The sequence below is a fragment of the Lissotriton vulgaris genome, chromosome 3_1 (assembly GCF_964263255.1).
Source record: "Lissotriton vulgaris chromosome 3_1, aLisVul1.2, whole genome shotgun sequence".
Classification (NCBI taxonomy): domain Eukaryota; kingdom Metazoa; phylum Chordata; class Amphibia; order Caudata; family Salamandridae; genus Lissotriton; species Lissotriton vulgaris.
The window spans coordinates 1397872713-1397892663 of NC_141689.1; the positions used below are offsets into that span (position 1 = coordinate 1397872713).

Consider the following 19951-nt stretch of genomic DNA (forward strand, 5'->3'; position numbering starts at 1 on the left):
CCTATTTGAGTGTTTGGTTAAATGAGTTAGAATGGGAGTCCTTTGGAGAGTGAGCATCTGTGTGAATGACTATATGGGCGAGTGAGCAGGTATGTGAGTGCTTGTTTGGATGTGTGAATGGGTATGTAAATGGTTGAGTGGTTGTGTGAGTGAGTATATGAGTACTTGTATGGCTGCGTAGAGAGGATAGGTGTGTGAGTGACTGTATAGGTGAAGAAGTCTATGTGTGAGTAGCTGTATGGGGGAGTGTATGGTTGTGTGAGTTCATGTATGAGGGAGTGAGTGGGTGTATGAGTGGCTCTATGGAGAAGTGAGTAGGTGTGGGAGTACTTGTATGGGTTTGTGAATGGGGATGTGAGAGGTATGTGGGTATGTGAGTGGGCATACAAGGGATTGTATTTGTGTGTGAGTAGTTCTGTGGATGATGTTATGAGTGATGTTATGAGTGATATCATCAGTGATGTCATTTGATATGTCATCAGTGATGCACTGACCATGTCATGAGAGATGTAATATATGAGGTCATAAGCAATGCATTGCTGGGGCATAAGTTATAGTTCGCTTAGGTAAATATAACTGCTGAATTTCTATTGTTTTGTATGAGTGAAATCTGAACAATAACATCCCTGTAACCTTTGTTTTTTATCAGTGAATTTCTAAGTATTTAAAAATTCTATTTCCTAACTATAACGTCCCTGTAACATTTGTTTTTTCAATACATTTCAAGGGTTTTTAAAATTCTATTTCCTAATATTACAGCCCTGTAGCCTTTGGTTTTCAAGTGAACTTCTGTGTTTTTTTAACTACTAGGCGCATTTGCAGAGTGGTGGAGAAAAGGGACCAGTGACTCAGGCCAACTCGCAGCAATCCCGCTGTGTGGGACTTACTGCTGGCAGCAAGAGGGCTTCTTGGCCAGAAGGACCCACAGCATCCAAAGGGATCTCAATCCTCAAACAAGTAGTGTGCCGAGAGGCGCTCTTGCAGAGTGTTGGAGAAAGGGAGGTGGGGCCTCCCATCAGCTCTCAGCAATCCCACTGCGTGGGACTTACTGCTGGGAACAGGAGGCCTTCTTAGCTCCCAAGGACACTCAGCAGCCAAGGGCACTTGATCTCCTAACCAGCAGAGCACCAGGAGGGACGTTTGCAGAGTGGTGGAGAATGGAGGCAGGACCTGCCACGAGCTCTCAGCAATCCCACTGTGTGGGTCTTACTAGAGGTATCAGGAGGGGTTGTTGGCCCCTAAAGACCCTCATCAGCCTAAGGGACTTCAACCGCCAACCAGTAGTGCACCAGGAGGTGTGTTTGCAGAGGGGTGGAGAAAGGAGGTGGGCCCAGTACGCTTTTGGCAGTCCTGCCGTTTGGAGCTTACTGGAAGTATCAGTTGGGGTTGTTGGCCCCCAAGGACCTTCTGTAGTCAAGGGGACTTCGTCTCTCAACCAGTACTGCACCAGGAGGCCTGTTTGCAGAGTGCTGGAGAAAGGGGGTGGGCCTTGGGTGACCTCTCAGCAATCCCGCAGTGTGGTACTTACTGGAGGAAACAGGAGTAGTTGTTGGCCCCAAAGGTCCCTCATTAGCCAAGGGGACTTCATTCCCCAACAAGTTGTACACCAGGAAGCCCCATTGCAGAGTGGTTGAGAAAGGGGGCGGGGCACTGGCAACTTCCCCTGTGGCTGGCGTTTAAAAAAAATTATATATTTTTGCCATGGAGGAGGGGGCCCCTCCCTGGGCCGATTTCGGCCCCAGGGACCCCATCCCCTGGGGCATGGCCTTTAAAAGAATATTTATTATTAGGGAAGGGGGGCCGCGTGGCCCCCTCTCTGAGGCGTGTTTGGCGCTGGGGACCCAATCCCTGAGGCCCCACCATTGCACTATGGGGAGAGGGGACCACGTGGCCACCCTACATTAAATTAATCATAGAGCCCCGAGGAGTTGGCGGTCCCTGGGGCTGTGGGGGGGGCTGCACAGGCTCCCCACGTTAACTTAACACTTGCCCAAGGAGGCTGCTCCAGTTGAAAATTAAACAAAAAAATGCTTTTATTCCTACCCTGCCCCCTTCTCTTTTTTTTTAACCTTTTTTTGTGGTACACAGCTCAAGCTGAGTCCCAAGATGGCTGCCAACACTTCCTGGTTGGAAGTGTTGGCAGCCAATCAGATCTCAGCACAAGATCAGGAGGGCTCCCGTATCCTTTGGGTCACTATACCTACCGATTAGGATTTCTGTTAATATCTCTAAAACTACTGAACAGATTTACACTAAATAACAAAAAGGCACTTCCCTGGACCAACATCTACCTTCCTGCCAAATTTAGTGTAATTCCGTTCAGCAGTTCAGGCTGTAGTCATGTCTAAATGTCCTATGGGAATTAATATATGGAAAATGCGTTTTGGGACCCACCCTTTTTCTCTGCCCCCGTTTAACGGATCAGCACAAACATTTCAAAACAGCAGCCGGAGTGAGAACCATACTAGTTTTGTAAATCTCGCTAGAATTACATGGAAAGCCTGTTGGAAAGCAACTTTGGAGGCCCCTTGCATGGCCCCCTTTCTACCATGGCCCGCTATGGTGCCCCCTGTAAATCCTTGCATCATATGGCAGGCACCATGAAGGATTTACAGTGACTCCCATTTCTCTATGGGAGCTTGTGCTGCGGCCGGTCTCCAACTGCCGCGCCAGTTCCCATAGGAAATGGGAGTCTGTGACCGTACCATGTGTGGTCGCATTGTAATTGCCGTTTCGGACCACCGACCCGAGGTCGGTTTCAAACCTGCAGGGATGTCGACCGACATCCTAATTAGGTTCTTACTATTCCCACTCCAGTCGGTGCAACAGTAGGGAAAGTGTTGGATTGCGGAGGGGTCAAATTTACTATTCCCACTCCTGTCTGTGCAGCAGTAAAGAGAGAGTAGTTTACTACAATTAAAACCTTTTAACAACTACAGTAAATAACAACAAATATAAATATTTCAATCTATAATATATATACATTTTTTTAAAAATAAATGCGCATTTATTACATTGTTTAATAAATATTTTAAATAAAACAAATAATGATATAATTAAAATACCACACTATGGGGCCCATTAGGAGGGCGGGCCAATCGCACCCGCCAGGCCGGTGGTAGGCACCGCCGGCCTGGCGGGGGCGATCTGCCCACCATTTGTCCCGGAATGACCACCGCCATATTAGTATGGCTCTGGGGTCCGCGGCGGACGGAAAGACCGTCTGCTGCTTTTCCGACCCGGTCAACTTGCGACATGGGCGGAAAAGGGTTTCTATGGATGGCGGTGTCTTTCAGACACCGCCAGCCATATTAGGATGGGCTTTTTAAAATGCCTTTCCGTGGCGGCATTAAGGCATGCAGAGTCTGCATTGGGGGCCCGATGCAGGCCCCCATGGACTCCGGGGGTGGGGGGTGCACATGGGGGGTACCTATGGTACCCCCCAGCAGTTCCATGCACAGCATTGCAGGCACTGCGTGGTGCCTGCCATGCTGTGCATGGAAGCGCACTGCATGCCTTCCTGCGATTGTGGCGGCGGTGCTGAGTGCACCACCCACCACAATGGTAGGAATGCAGGATGCGCCCGCCAATGTAGCGGGCGCATCCTAATGCCAGGCACGGGACCCCCGCCCTTATGGCGGGCGGGCGGTCCCTGATACCGTGAGGATGGTGGGCGGGCAAAGTCCGCCCGCCATCCTAATGGGGGCCCAAGTTTCTACAATTATACCAACCAACAAATATAATTTTACTTACAATTAAAACTATAATATAATAACACATAACATAATTAATAACACATTTTTTAAAGAATACACAGCTATTTTTATGTTTATTATTAAGTCATTTCCTAAACATATACCTTTAGAAAGTAAACAACACACACCTAAAATATATTTTACAATTCTGATAATTACAACATTTTAATAATTATCAAGTAAACAAATAATAATAATTAGGTAATAAGAAAATAATTCGATTTCACTAGATTCATCTTATTTTAATACAAATCAACAGGAAAGCGTCGGCATTCAGTGGCTCATTGCTCTCTTTAAAAAGTAACGATCCCTTTGATCCCCCCACTTTCCCCCAATTCCACCCTTTGTGGACAGTAGTGCAACAAGTGTCTCACAAACCTACAGCTTTGCATCCTGCCACCTTCGACGGGATGTAACCTAGCTAATTTCTTTGGGATCACCCTGTGCGGGTGGGTTCCACAGTGGACTGTCGACCTGTTTCTGCATGTGGGTCACACAGTAATTCTTCGGTGTGTTCTCAAAAGGCACCAGCGTCCTCCCAGATCTGCCAAATATCAGATAGAGATCTTTAAGAAGGGTTCAACATGTCTGACAAATATCTGGTGCTGTAAAGTATAGGTCCTCTCCCTAACTTACTAAGCAAGGAAGGGCTATTGAGAAATTGGGGATCGGAGGCTGAAAAACAACATCTGACAGGAAAGATTTAAGGAAACACAAATAGTTCTCTTGAAAAATAATTGCAACCCCGTAAGAAAGACAGGCATGAAAAGTCATGGCTAAGACTGTACAAAATACCACATAAAAGTTACACACAAAAGTAATGAGACATTGTTGTCTGGGAGTTCAAGTCTTTCCTCACTCTACCAGTCTAGGACCATGCAACTTGCACAATTATTGTAGCAAAGCCAGGACACACATAAGCAGAAGAGGAAGGATGGCATAAGGGGCATCTCAGTCATTCCAACAAAGGCCATGAAAATGAAGGTTAGGGGTGCGAGGCCATTCAGGATGGAAATAGCCAGTCCGAGGCCTGTGATGATCATCTTCATGATGCTGTAACCACTGAAGAACATGCAAGTAAGGCAGGACATCAAAAAAGATCATTTCAGTGAACAAAAGATGGGATCTAGGTTATTTCAGAAGAGATGGGCTCTGGCAGAAAGCTCCATCTTCATACAGTGCAGAGTGTGACAAACTGGCCCGCCCAGAGGGAGCGAGTACTATTTCTTGATTATGTGCAAAGGCGAAGGGGTAGTAATGCTGATGGTGCTGGATGGGGGAAGTCCTATACAGGACCAGCCCTACAGCGTCTTTCTTTCAGGAAACACCAGCAAATGTTTGAAAGCATGATTGGCAAGGCCGTCTATGAGGCTTTCAGAAGTCCCAAACACAAGTGAGAGGTGTCTGGAAGATTGCAGGCATAATACTGTGTTAGAAAGAGGGCAGTGGTCTTTTTCTGGATCCTCAGATCTATTAGGGTCATGACCTTCCCTTTCTCAGGCATGCCCTAAACATGGACACCAACAGTTCCAACATGATCCTTTAGTTTGCGGACATTCATTGTTTTCCAAATTGCATTTCTAAAAAGAGACTGGTAAAAGGTCAATGGGATGATGCCCGTCAACGCTGGGTGGGGCACAGTCTCTCCACTTGGGAGCAAAACCTTGCTTCTATTGGTAGCGGTGTCCAGGGTATCACCCAGCACCTGTGATCTGGAGCCCGGTGGCACAGGAGAGAGGTCACATAATGCAGTTCGTCAGGTACTGGAATCCATCGTACAGCTTGGTGGTGATGGACCGCATACTACCATCAACAAGCTGCTCCACCAGTAGCTGCAGCTGCTCTTCGGTCATGTGCATGTGAAATCACTCTTTCAGGTTGCGAATGGTGCTGGAGCCATGAAAGCAGGGCAACTGGAAACCTTGCTGCATTATCTCCACGATCTGCACCACTTTGTCCATGTGCTTCCGAGCAGCGATGAGTCCCTGCAGCATCAGCTTCTTGTAGTAGTTGAACATGTCACCATCAAGGCCTCCCATCACATCAACAAACTCAGAGGTGAGCTTGAAAGCAGATGTCTCAAAGTCAAGGTTTCTTGGAGAGCTGGAGAGAATGAACCCAAAGTCAATGTGGATGATGTGCCCCTCGGCGTCCAGCAAGATGTTCCCATTGTGCCGGTCCTTGACCTGTAACAGGTAGCACACCAGACAGTAGCCGGCACAGCTTTGTACAAAGTTGCGCTGAGCAGTCAGGAAAGCTTTGGTGGTATAGTTGTCATGCTCTTGGAGGAAGTAGTCCAGCAGCAAGAGCTGAGATTGCTTCTTCACCTGATGGATAGAGACAGCGTTGACAATGGGCTCAATCATGCCGCTGTCGGAGGAGATAACCAGGATTTAGTATGGTTTGATCCACAGAGGAACACGTTCCTGCTCCCAGATTACCTGTAACTGTTTGAGGACTTGGAAAGCTAGCAGCTCTTGGCGGAGGTCATCCCCACATTTCACAATTACGGAGAGGAGTCGCCAATTAGGAAAGTGCCCGTATGGGGAACCTTCCCGGATCCGCCGGACTTTCTCCTGCCAGGGCTCCTTCAGAGCCACTGCGGATGGGTCATCAGGATCTCTTCGAAACTTTGTTGGCGCATGTGCAAGGTTCTCGGACAAACGTCGTCTGATATCTCCAGCAGCAATGAAGACCGGCTCCTTGCTTTCTTGGCTGGTGATGCTGTCCACGGAAAACTGTGAAATATTGTCACAGCTGTTGGTGTGGACCTCGGGCAGCTCCACCTGGAGCTTCCCAATGTCATCCACAGACCAGGCTTCGTCGTCATTGTCATAGTTGGGAATGGTGGTGAAGCTGCTGGCCCTCTGCTCGTGGGTTATCCCACATTCCAGAAGGTTTCCCACCGAGCGCCTGCTCATGATGCGATTCTCTGGAATACGGACAGGTACCACCGAGGTCTCGAAATTTTCACATTCAAGTACTTCGACATACACCAGATATGGAGCCTTGTCCTTGGAGTTCAGCACCATGGCCTGGGTGTGGGGCACTCGTACGACATGGTGATCGAAGGCGGCAGTCGGCAGCCAGACCTGGGCCGGAAGCTTATGGTTCAGCAGCGACAGCTCAGAGATGAGCCGCTGGGTCTTCTGCTCCTTGGTGGGCAGAGTGGCTAACCGCTTTCCAATCGCCATCATAGACTTGATGAACTCCCGCTCAGGAGCCAAGCGTACGGGCTCATCATCGTTCTTCACTTTGGGGTTGCTTGCTGTTTGCTTCAGGCTGCTGTTCAGACTGATGCTGACCGTTGCATCGGATTTGGAGCGCTGATGAGTTCGTTTGGAAGGGGACAACCTCTTGTCAGGGGCTGAACTGAGTGTGGGCAGCTCCCTCTTCTTGTGCGCTGGCTTCAGCTCATCAGAGAGGATGAGTTTGCGCAGCTTGATCCCACAGGAGTGGCGCTGGGTAGAGATGTGCATGTCCGAGGAGTAGGCGCCAAGTAGCCAGGCACACTGCAGCAAGAAGTTGATACTCTGCCGACAGCGGTGTATGATGTACAGCTTAATGGCATGCCCAACGTCTTTGTCCATGTGGATGTACATGTTCAGCAGCTGCGGCAAGTAAAAGTCCACATCCTCATTACGGAAATAAAAAAGTCGATTTCCAATGTAAGCCTGCACCCCAGACTCCTTGGAATTGTACAAGTAGGATATGGCCATGGAGATGTCAAAGAGTTTAGACTCAAAGAGCCTCAGCAGCCAGGACTGCTTGGCCGAATTGTTCTTTTGTCGCCTACTGGCATTTTTGACAGTATTAATGTCAATTGGTGACTCCTCCTCCTCTCTTATTTTTGTGGGGGTCCCCACGGTAGTTTCGAGGTTTTGATGCCCATTTCGCCCGTTCACATCTCCGTTCACCAGCCCAGCCTCACCATGATGATCGCTGTCCTCTTCCATTGATTCGCACCCATCGATCTGGTCCAGATTAGATTTATTTAACTTCCAGCCCTTTATCTTTACAAACCCAACAATATGCACCTAATATATTTAAAAAAATAATAATTACATAATTTAAATAAGTAATTATCAACTATGCAATTAACTAATAATAAAATAATTATATTTAATTACCTTTTCACCCTTTACCACTACAAACAGCATGCACCTCATATATAACTTAAAAGATTTCCTAATAACAAAGTTTACTTAATTATCAATTAAATAATAATTAATAATTAATATGGATTATTCATTAATTCCTTCACACTCTTTACCCTTTATGAAAACCACAACACACATCAAAAGGAATAATAAATAAGTAAGGTAATTATACACTTTATATAATTAATGATCAATTAAATAACTAATGATAAATACAAATAATTATAATTAAATTACTTTCCACCTTATACCCCTACAAACCACACAGGCAGAACTTAAAACATCATGCAATTAAAAACAATTAACATGCAATTGACATAATTATCAATTAAATATTTATTATTAATTAAAAGGGAAGTATTAACTATTATTAAATTACTTCCCAGTCTGTACCCCTAACATAATTAAAATAATTATGTACACAGCTAACATAATTAATTATTAATTAATTAATATTTACTTATTATTTATTAGGTATAATTAAATTACTTCCGACCCTACACTCCTACAAACCCCACAACCTGCACCTAAAATGTAACACACTAAAATATTATTACAGAATTATTTATCAATTACATAAGTAATAGTTAATTATATTTAGATTACTTCCCTCCCTGTACCACTATAAACCCCACAACCCGCTACGGCAATAAAATACAAACAAAACAAATACATTACATTTAAAAACTGCTAAAAATTTAAAAATTATATTAAAAAACATTAACAATAATTATACATACAATTTCTAGCCTAGTAGGTCTCTTGCTATCCTTTTACAAAGGCTACCAGTATATTTTGTTCATTGTAGATCACGCTACTAGGTACCCAGATGCTATACCATTGACTTCAGTAGTAGCACAGGCAATGAGTTCTTTTCTAGGGTGGGATTTCCCTAAGAACTCCTGACTGATTAGGGAACACCGTTCCTGTCTAGGGTAATGGCACAGGCATGCAAGATTCATGGCATACAACAGATTTGAGCCTCCATTTACCACCCGCAAAATGGATGGCCTGGTTGAGCAGTCCAATTGTACCATTAAAGAAATTTAACAAAATAGATTTTAGTTTTCTTTGCTGTTCATAGCCAGGCCCAGTGTTCCACCGGGTTCTCCCCATTCAAATTGTTTTTCGGCCAATAGCCTAGGTCTTTACTAATTATGGCTGCTGAGCACTGGTAATACGAGGTTGGAACCACTGGAATATGCAGCAAGTTCAAAATCCAAGGTCAACACTCTCTGGGAAGAAGTATAGCTAAACCTAGCCAAAGCACAGAAAAACAAAACACTAGATATGACAAACTGTCTAGGGTAGTAGAACTGAGTGTAGGGGATACGGTCTTGGTGTTGTTTCCATCCTCTGACAGAAAGTTACTAGCCAAGTAGCAAGGTCCATTTCCTATTCTGGGACAAATAACATGGTAACATACTGGGTAACGGTGGCCGTAGAGCTAAGAGGGGACAAAAATCTCTCATAAACCTTTTAAAGAAATGGGAAGATCCGAACATGCAGAGCCTCACAGGACACCTACTTTCTTGTTGACAGACTTTCAACCTTTGGAAATCACATTTTTCCCTATAGGACAGACCACAAATGTAAGGAAGGTTGGACTAGGGCCCTTCCTTTGTTCTGAGCAGGAAAGTCAGCTGCGGTAAGTGTTGGGGATGTCTTTTCTGTGAAAAACAACTCTCATTCAGCATGATATTGTCACTAAGGGTAGTCAGGTGGTGAGGTTACAATCATATCGGATACCAGAGGCCAGGTTAAGTGCAGTAGAAATCAAGGTACCAGTATGTTAAAAGAAGGAATTACAGAACCCTCCAACAGTGTTTGGTGTCCTCTGGTTATGTAGGTTCCCAAACCCTTAGGTTTTGCATTGACTTCCACCAACTAGTAGGTTTAAGTTTGATACTTACCCGATGCTCGAGTGGACGAATTGATGGAAAACTTGGGGGAGGCTGTGTGTTCCTATCCACCCTTGTTCTCACTAAAGGATACTGGCAGACTCCCCTGACTAAGAACGCTAAAGAAAACACTACTATCTCAACCTTCTCTAGTCTATATCAGTTCAGGATTCTGCCTTTTAGTCTCCATGGGGCCCCTGTGGCCTTTCAACGGCTGATGGACCAGATCTTATGCCTGCATCATCAATATGCGCAGCATATCTGAATGATACTGTTATAGTTGACACCTCCTGGGTTGTCCATCTCCAACACTTAATGGCTGTCTTCACTGCTCTCCGAGAGTCCGGACTTACAGCAAATCCAGAAAATGCAATGGGGCCACCGACTCAATTCGCAACATGGGGGATCACATCCGAGCTGGTATGATCAGTCCACAGGTGAATAAGGTCAAGGTCAATAGAGACATCCCTAAATCTTTTTTGAGGTTAGTGGGATTCTATAGACGGTTTATCCCCCACGTGTTTGAACTGGCATTCCTTCTCACGGATCTACTGAAAAAGAACCAACTTGCAAAGATAACCCATTGGTATTTAGATCAGCTATGGAGCTTTGACCTGTTGAAGGAAATACTGTGTACTTTCTAATGTGCTCAGACTTTTAAAAGTCTTTTGTCTTACAGACTGACACATTGGGTAGGGATCTCAGTGCAGTCCTGTCCCAACTTCACCACAGAGGCCTCCTACAGCCTGTGGTTTATATAAGTAGAAAGCTTCTTCCTCGAGAAAGGTCTTATGCCACCATTGAAAAGGAGGACTTGGACATAAAGTGAGCTATGGAGGCTCTCTGGTATTATTTGCTAGGATTGTCGTTTGTTTTGCTTACGGATCATGCCCCTCTCATTTGGTTGGCCCACCACAAAGATTCCCACCCCAGAGTCTTACATTGGTACTTAGCGCTCTAAACATTCTGATTTCTTTGAGGTTCTAACTGCTGCGATTCTAACCCAGAGCCATGTCTCAAGCCAAGCAACTGGGGGTCTCATGCTTCACTGGGCACCAGAGGAACAGAGACACACTGACCGCTGGAGTCAGGAGCAGCAAAGTAGGCCCCAGAAGCATAGGATAAGGGATCCGATGAAGTCCGGAATAATAGATTTGAGGTCCTTGCCGCTGCGGCTCTAATCCAGAGCCATGACCCTAGGCAAGTAAATGGGGGTCTTATGCTTCATTGGGCACTAAGGTGGAGATACCTTGTGGGGATGTGAGGCTCATGCTAGAGGGTTTTGAGGAGGCACTGCTACAAAGGATGTTCACTACTGAGCACTAAAACCCTCTTACCATGAGACTTGTGGAACCAGGACTCATTTTTTTGTTTTTGTATGTTATGGATCACAGATGAAGGGCTGCAACATCACAACATAAAATTATGGACGGAGTGTTAAAACTTTTCAAATACTCTTCCCCCCTCCCCAGTCACAGATCTGGGTTTACTCCATCACTATTTGGCCTGCTTGTTACCCCAGTTTGGACCAAGCCATATGCAAGTCAGTATTGACCCTGCTCCCCATGGCACCAGTCCAGCCCGAACTGCCAGGTTAGGTCCTCCTCTGGACCGGAAACAAGCATACTGGGTCCGGTTTTGGGATATCACCACTCGTGAGCCAGGCTAGCTTGAATCCAATGGCGCAGTGAGCAAGGGACCAAGATCTGGGCATACCATTAGTCACTTAGGGCTCACATAGCAACATCTCAAAATAGAATGATGAACGGACTATTGAAAGGGCTGACCAACTTATAAGAGGGTAAGCCTGATACTTAGGAGGTATATTTATTTATTCGCCCAAGGGCTGTCAAAGGTTATGAGAGCATAGCAGAGCACTGGACAGACCTTAGGAACCCAACACATAGAGACCTCCAAGGCAGACTTTAGAAAACGGAGAAAGTAATTTTCATAATTTATTACCAGGTGGTTTGCACCTTAAACTTCTACTTGAAATGATAACAGTAATAAGATTCACTTTAGATAAATAGCAATCCATAAAGCATACAGCATAAAAGCATTCATAAAACAATATTTAACAATCAATTAACAACTAATATTTCATAATTTATTTTGCAATTAAAATGTCTAATATGCCATTGAAGAGATATCCTCATGCCAATGCCCCATATTATGTAATATGAAACCGTCCTTCAGACAATATTTTCAATTGTTGACTTATTTCTATATAGTATGGGGCACTAGATGACTTTGAGTTTCTCATGCAGATATTCAAAGCCCAAATCAGGTGTTCTATAACATTTTTCTTAACTGTTTATTGATTTTTAAGCAAAAGACAAGAACATTTGTTCTTATACAACATGGTGGGGTCATATTAATATTATATTTAGTTTTTTATTGTTTTTCTTAACATTTTCCAATATAACATGCAATCTGAGCTTACAACATGAGGCTTTCAGGAGCATAATAAAATCGTACATTATACATACAGTTAGGAGACGTCTAGCCACAGTGATCAGTCCGAATTGTAGGCCCTTTCCAGGATGACCCAGTGGGTCCATCATATCAAATCTACTGGAACGCCGTCAGGTCCAGGGTCCTTACCACCCAGACTGAGAGCGAGAGCTCTATTCATTTCTTCAAGCGTGACTCTCAAATCTACCTTGTCAATATGTTCAAATTGGGTACCATGCGAATGTGAGACAAGATTTCCTTGGTCCTTATAGACCTTAGAAAATTGCTCGATCCAGGATTCCTCGGATATAGAGATCTCAATTGAGGGACCCTCACCAACTGTTAAAAAAGGGGCCCTCACTGCTCTCCAAAAAGCAGCACCATCTTTCTGTTTCACTGCGCAGTGGATGGATTCCCATCGCTTCGTCTCTCATGGTGCTTTTTCTCTCTTTAATAGCCCGTTTGCATCCCAGTTCAACCACGCAGCACCTGTTGGGAGGTAAGTATGTTTGCCGTTGGGGCTCCGTATCCGTGTCTTGATGCATGGTTCCTTACAGGGCAGTGAAAGCCAGTTCATAATGCTCTGTCCACCTACACCACACCCGGTCAAGTTTATTGGGATAACCTCTGGCTGCATATACAGTTTTGTCCACCCCCATATATGTGTCCATCCCAGCAAACCACTGGGCTTTGGTAGGTATAGTAGGCGACCCCCAGGTTTCTGCCATATCCTCTTCACCCCTATCAACCCAAATGTGCCAAAAATTCACTTTTTCCTGGGGAGATCATAGTCACCAGGAGTATGAATTGGGGAGTATGGGGTATCTCCTCTCCCAGTACAGCACTAAGTTCCTGCAATATTGTGTCCCAATATGTCTGAATCTCTTGGCAGTTCGACAGAATGTGGTAAAACTAACCTTCAGCCTCTCTGCAACTAAGACAACTAGACAAGGGGATCTGCCCCATGTTATGAAGATTAACCCTGCCTAAGTAGACCCTGTGTAAGTTCTTCAATTGAATCAGGCGGAAGTGTGATCTTATGGCAACCTCATGATGCATCAGGGCGGCCTCCTGGGTCACATCTTCCATCTCACCCAAGTCCTGTTCCCACTGTTGTCGTTGGCCCCATAGGTTGTCTGGAGCATTATTTATAATGGCTGTTTAGAGCGAGGAGACCAACCCCCCAAACCCCTCAGCACGATGGTTACCGGAGCTGGAGATTTCCTAGTGGGACAGACTCTGGCAGGACTTCCCAGGCTATCCCTTTGGTGGGGAGAATGTGGCGTAGTTTTGTATAATCGTATACTTGTGTCTGGGAGAGGTATCCCGCCTGGAGGTTGACAAATGACCTGACCGCTCCGTTCTCTTTAATGTCCCTTATCTTTGAGATCCCAGATCCAAATTAAGTCCCATCTGGCAAGGTTCTTTAGTCTTGGTACCTCCTTAAGTAGTGATCTTATCCATAAATGAGTTTCCTTTGTGACACTCCCTTTCCATCGCATATGGATTTGTATCCTATCCCAGGTCACCAGTGGAACCCGGACCGAAGCAGGCAGGGTCTTTCTGTCTTTGCTGTCATAGAATTAGTGCTCCCAGGTGGGTTCCACCATGGTGCATCTGTCCAACCGAACCACTGGGTCTGCAGCCAGAATGTAGAGCCAGTCAATAATAATCTGGAGCTGGGAGGCCCAGTACTATGCCTGTAAGTGCAGTAGGGCAACCCCCCATAATACACGTATCAATTGAAGGTTTCAGGGCAATCTGAGGGTCTGTGTCTGCCCAAAACAGTATAGTTGTATCTCTGTTCAACTTTAGAAAGTAGGATTCAGGGATTAGATGGGGTATGTTCTGCATAACATACAGCATTTTGAATATGGCTGCTCTACCAAGAAGTGTCAGAGGTAGCGTATCCGCCCAGGACAACCCTTGATTTGAATATTAGAGATCAAATTCGATCAACATCACTGTTTCCCTATCGAGAAGCGATCATCTAAAAATCTAAATCTCTCTCTGCGCTGGATCCAGTTGATTCATTCTTATGCTGTATATCCAACATCGTTGATTCACTTTGAACAACATTCTTACCCGCTTCTGGGAATTATTCGTCTCAGAATTAAAAAAAAAATTCAGGGTCAACAATCTCCAAATGCTCAAAATTCAAGTCCTGATGATGGTCTTGTGAAGTTATCCTAAAAGACCGAAATGTCGACCGTTGAGTCTAATTCTGCTTGTTATTTTGTAACCACTTTTGATTTTCAATTATTGTTTTGGAATCATTGTGTTTTCATTAGTAAGCAGCATAGACTTATTTTGTGATATATTATAGGAATATTTAAAACACACTCCTTTCCATATCGCATTTGCCTTTTTCTGTACCCTATGTATTTTTCTTTGTCATAAAGATAATAATAATCTTTTGATACAATAATACCTGGTTCTCGCATTTTTTCACTGTTTCAATATGTTAGTGTGGTAACATTATTGATGTGTTTTTTCAAAAATTGTTTTAGTCACTAATTTGTTAAAGTGTGGACACTTGACTCAGTACAGTTCCTCTCACCTATGTCATAAAATTGTTTTATAAACAAATCCCTTGCTGGCCCATCCTCTAAACAGAGGTAGCGTATGGCATCCAGTTATGTTTCTCTGCATCTCCATTAATGGCCTATCCAGGTTAGCCTTCATGAATTGTTCTTGGGTCGTAGTCACAAAGATTTTTAAATATATCATCCTGACATCATCGACCGGTAGGGGAGCCTCAACCGTAAGTCCTAGGTCTCAGTTCCCCAGTTAACACAGATTTGTACCAGTTGATTCTTTATCTAGAGCAATCTCCGAAGGCACCAAAAATGTCAAGGAGGGATCCCAGCCTGGTTTCGGGATCTGGAAGATGGAGAAGGACATCGTCGGTGTATAGGGAGATAGTGCCTTTCTCTCATTCCTCTATGGCCCCACTACCACTATTGTCATTTGCAGGCTCAATCTGAAATGTTTTAACACCAGGATGAAGTAAGGCTGGTGGAAGGAGTCATATGCTTTCTCAGCAACAGTAGAGACTATAGCCCGGGGGGTTCTCCAGCTGTAAGGCTGGTGGATGGAGTCATATGCTTTCTCAGCAACAGTAGAGACTATAGCCTGGGGGGCTTCCACCCCGAATGGAATCAAGCCTGTTATAAAGTTGCTTCAAACTCAACCAGGTACACATGTGGGGCATGAACGCGTTTTGGTCAAAGTGATTAAGTGATGTGATGATTTTTTTGAGTCTACGGGTCAATATGGCTAATAGTAATCTCGTCTCAACAATAAGGAGCGAGATAGGGCTGTAAAACCCACAATTTGTCTTTGATTTATCCTCTTTATGTATTCCAGCAATTATTGTGTGTCGAGGTTCAGGCGGTTGCCACCCCTATGTGCATGCCTCTAAACATTTGTAGTAAGAGTAGGCCTAGCAGTCTTGCCATTGTTTTGAACAGCTGTACTGGCAGTCCATTGGGTCCCAGTGTCTTGCCACTCAGCTTTGCAGTGAGTGCCTAATTGACCTCCTGAAATGTTTGATGACCCTCTAGCCAGTTCCAGGTCCTCCTGCGACAAGATTGGAGGCACACTTTTAATAGGCATTGCTCCATCTATTTATCATCTGTCTGTGGCCATGCAGTGTGCAAAACACAGTAGTATTGGGTAAACTCCTGGTCTATTGCTCTATTGTTGGTTAGTGTCTCCCCTGTCAGGGTAACAAGTTCCCCCACTTAGCGTGCCTCTTCCTCCCTGGGACTCAGCCAGGCCAATAGGCACCCAGATTTTTCTCCCATGTCATACAGTTTCCTTTGGGTAGCCACGTAATGACTATGGGGTGCATCTTCCGCTGTGGCACGATACTCCTCTCTAGTAAGTAATTTTTTTTGTTCAGTTAATTAAAACTCACAAATTAAAATATCTGGGGCATTACAAATACATAAAATTATCCTTATCTCAAATTATAACTTGAATTTTAAAATACAGACTTTCATACTGAGCTTATTAATGTTATATTATAAGTGGAGGTCATATCAGGTCTCAGTTTTATTGTCTATTCAAGCTTCTTAAAGTGTGTAAAAAAAATAGATAAAGTGCTTGAGCTTCAGGGTGTAAACATGGATTTGACAAGGCTGACCCACATATAGTTTGGGCTGTTAAAGTGTTGATTAAAAGTAGTCCAGCTGCTTGCTATTCTCCAGTCGCCTGTGGCTTGTGCTTGAGTCTTTCATCTACTATGTCAAAATACTTTGTAAGTCGACAGTTTAGCTTTTATCTCTTCTGGGTTAAAGCACAATTTTACCGCCTGCCTGCAGATCTTGATGCCCCTCTGGTTGAAAATTGGTCGAGTAAGCACGTCTTATGTCCATCAGACTTGGGCAGATGCAAATAATGTGCACTAGATCCTCTTTTCCTGTTCCACAAAGACTACAGGACTGTTCTCTAGTCTCAACTTAAAAAGCTGTGAGTCCTCTTGGCTGAAGTTTCCTTATCTTCTGTTATGGATATCGTTTTTGTTACTTTAGTTACAACCTTTTTAAAGCTTTTACGATCTATAGAGGATTCCCAGAGATTGGTCAGTTTGAGTCTTTTTAGTGAGTCGACCAGATTTCTAGCAGGTGATTTCTCACGACATGACAGCTCGGTCCAAGTATGCGCATTTAGAGATCCTAGCTCGGCGCTTCTGATCTTGTGACAGCTTTTTATATAAGTGCCTCTTCTTTCCATTGATTGCTTCTGAAGTCTGAATTCTAGGCATATTTGGGCGGGTGACACATAGTTTGGTAGCTGAAAGATTGCTCTGTATAAGCTAACATTCATTTTATCCAACACCATCGCATCTTTCCCTTGAATTGGTTCGCTCCCACATGTTAGCAATGGCTGTAATCGTGCTCAAATCACCTGTAGTAGGGGATCTAGGGTTCGGTCTGTTAGGGCTTTCTTCAGGGGCTTCATTGTGAGGTAGCTTAAGGTGCCATTCCGATGCAAGGCCTCCATTTGGGGTTTATACGAGCCTCTTCTGTCAAGTAAAACTGAGGTACTTGTAGTTAGTTACCCAGTCTAGGCTGCACCAGTCTAAGTATCACATGATTTTCTTCGTCCTATGGTAATTCACTGTCGTCATTTTTGTTTTCTTTACATTAATGTTTAATGCATTAGGTTGCGAGAAGTTATTAGTGGTATCCAGCAGGTGTTGGAGGCTGATTGGGGTCCGGATTATCAAAACCAAATCATAAGCGTATAGGAGATTGGACAGCAAGATTTTTCCCAAACATGGGGCGTGTGAGGTACGGTTGTCCAATTCCACTGGAAGGTCTGCTAAGAAGATTACCCTCTTTATGTATAGCAGCAATTATTATATGTCGAAGTTCAGACGGTTGCCGCCCCTGTGGGCATGCCTCATTAAATATTTGCAGTAAGTGTAGGCCTAGCAGTCCTGCCATTGTATTGAACAGCTATCCTGGCAGGCCATTGGGTCCCAATGTTTTGCCACTCTGCATTGCAAAGAGTGCCTCAGTGAGCTCCTCAAATGTCTGATGACCCTCTATCCTGTTCTAAGTCCTCCTGCAACAAGCTCGGAGGAAAATTTTGCAAGGCAATGCTCCATCTCTTGATCATCTGTCTGCGGCCATGCCATGTACAAAACACAGTAGTATTGGGGAAACTCCTGGGCTATGTCTCTATTGTTGGTTAGCATCTCCCCAGTTAGGGTAACGAGTTCCACCACCCAGTGGCTCTTCCTCCCTGGGACTCAGCCAGGCCGATAGGCACCCAGCTTTTTCTCCCATGTTATACAGTTTCCTTTGGGTAGTCATGTAATGACTATGGGCCGCATCTTCCACTGTGGCACGTTACGCCTCTCTAGTGGCAGTTAGCTGCCAGAGGACACTTGCGCCAGGTAGTGTAATAGCATGTTGTTCTAATGCCTGGACGTGGCATTCAATGGTAGCCAGTGTAGTGGCTGTGGCCCATTTTTACCATACATGCCAACCATCCTGATTCAGGAAGGAGCCAACCAATTTGAAGGCTAGTCTCCCACCTCCCGATACCTGCATGAAAAATCCCGATTCCTCTGCCAGCTTCAGCCGACTTGGACTGGTCTTGTGTGATTCGGAGTATGCGGTGTCAGTAACCTGCTCCTGCAGGCAGTGCACAACATGTTTGTCAAGCTCTCTCTGCCTGCCATAGTGCTTTCTCCGTCCTCCTGACAGGTAAGGCAAAAAACGCATATTTGCATTTCACAAAGCCGATCCTGCAGCAGCACACTTGCAAGCCCATACATGCCAATAGACCCAATTCAGGCCTCAATAGAAGTCAATAGTAGAAATACATCCCCGCCTATTGTTTTAAAATCTCCCACTTCCCTTTTTTAAAAATATTGGCATGTATGTTTCACGTGCCGGCAGTGTTTGGATTTTGTTCCACAGAACCGTCTTGGAGGCCTCCCATATTAGAATTGGGTAGTACACTGAGTTAGGAGTATGTCTCAGAGTCCAATCATAACTGCTTGGCAGTATTTGGGTCCCAGAGTTCCCAGGCATTGAAACTCGCTGACTCTTCTGCACAGTAACCCGCCATCTAGGGTGACTAGCAGCAGCGAGTAATCAGAGATGCCCCATGTGAGGTATTCTGCCTCCCCCACAGCTGAGAGTTCCCCCATAGGTGCAAACAGTTGAGTCTGGAAAATGTTCTTCTAGCTTCAGAAAAGAACGAGTATGCTGTTGCTGCTGGGTGCCAGAATCTCCGCAAGTGAGACAGTCCCAGCGCCCTAGTGAACTGGGACAACTGTGTAGACTTAGGGTCTCCACCCAGTGAGGCCTGTGTCCTGTCTAGGTCATTAACCATAGTGTAGTTGAAGTCCCCTCCCTCAAGCGGCAATGTGTCCCCTGCCTCAGAGGTATTGGGCCTACTTTTTCCATTGTTTCCCGCTGCAGGCAAGGAGGGGCGTGCACGTTGACACAGGTGTATCCTTGCATGCCCCTGATCCCCTGTACCCCAAGGATCATCCCACTATGGTCCGTCCAGACCCTGGTGGTTTTAAAAGAGGAGTGGTCCTTCATGCAAGTATTGCCACTCCCTTGGGTACCCAAGAAAATCCAATGTGGCCAAGAACGTACAGTCTGCTTCAGCAGGTGGGTCTTCTGCAAGAAAATTATATCAGGTGGCACTCGCTTGATATACTGGGCCACACCTCCCCATTTGATTTCATTCCTAAGGCCGTTCATGTTCCAGGTGAGGATTTTGAGACAGTCTACCCCTTGTTCAGGTATGGTCTGTGAATGGTTAACACTCCAACCCCAGGATCACTCCCTCGGATCCCACCTATGGCCCCATCTGCCTGACTCGCATCGCTAGCGGCTGCTTACTAACTGAAAAACGTTTTCTGCAATCTCTCCCCAACCCACGTTTCCTGAACATAAGCCAAATAGTTCTTACTCTTCAACCAAGGAATTATCTGTCACCCTCCTGTAGCAGGTGGAATCTGATTACATGGTTGCCCCCACTTTTTTCTCTGGTGTTTTGATGGTTTTTGACTTAGTTTGGCTGGGGTCCTGCTATTCTGGACCCCAGCCTAGCTGATTCCTCTCTAAATTGATTGCATGTACTTTAGGTACATTCCAGATTGGTTACTGGGTTACCCTTGTGTGTCCCTAGTATATGGTACTTT

The 19951-nt window shown here is 45.0% G+C and overlaps 1 pseudogene; it reads right to left on the reverse strand.

Annotated features, from left to right (window-relative positions):
* Positions 1-5021: 5021 nt before the first annotated feature.
* Positions 5022-19508, reverse strand: LOC147727967 (phosphatidylinositol 4-kinase beta pseudogene; annotated as a pseudogene).
* Between the last annotated feature and the right edge of the window lie 443 nt (positions 19509-19951).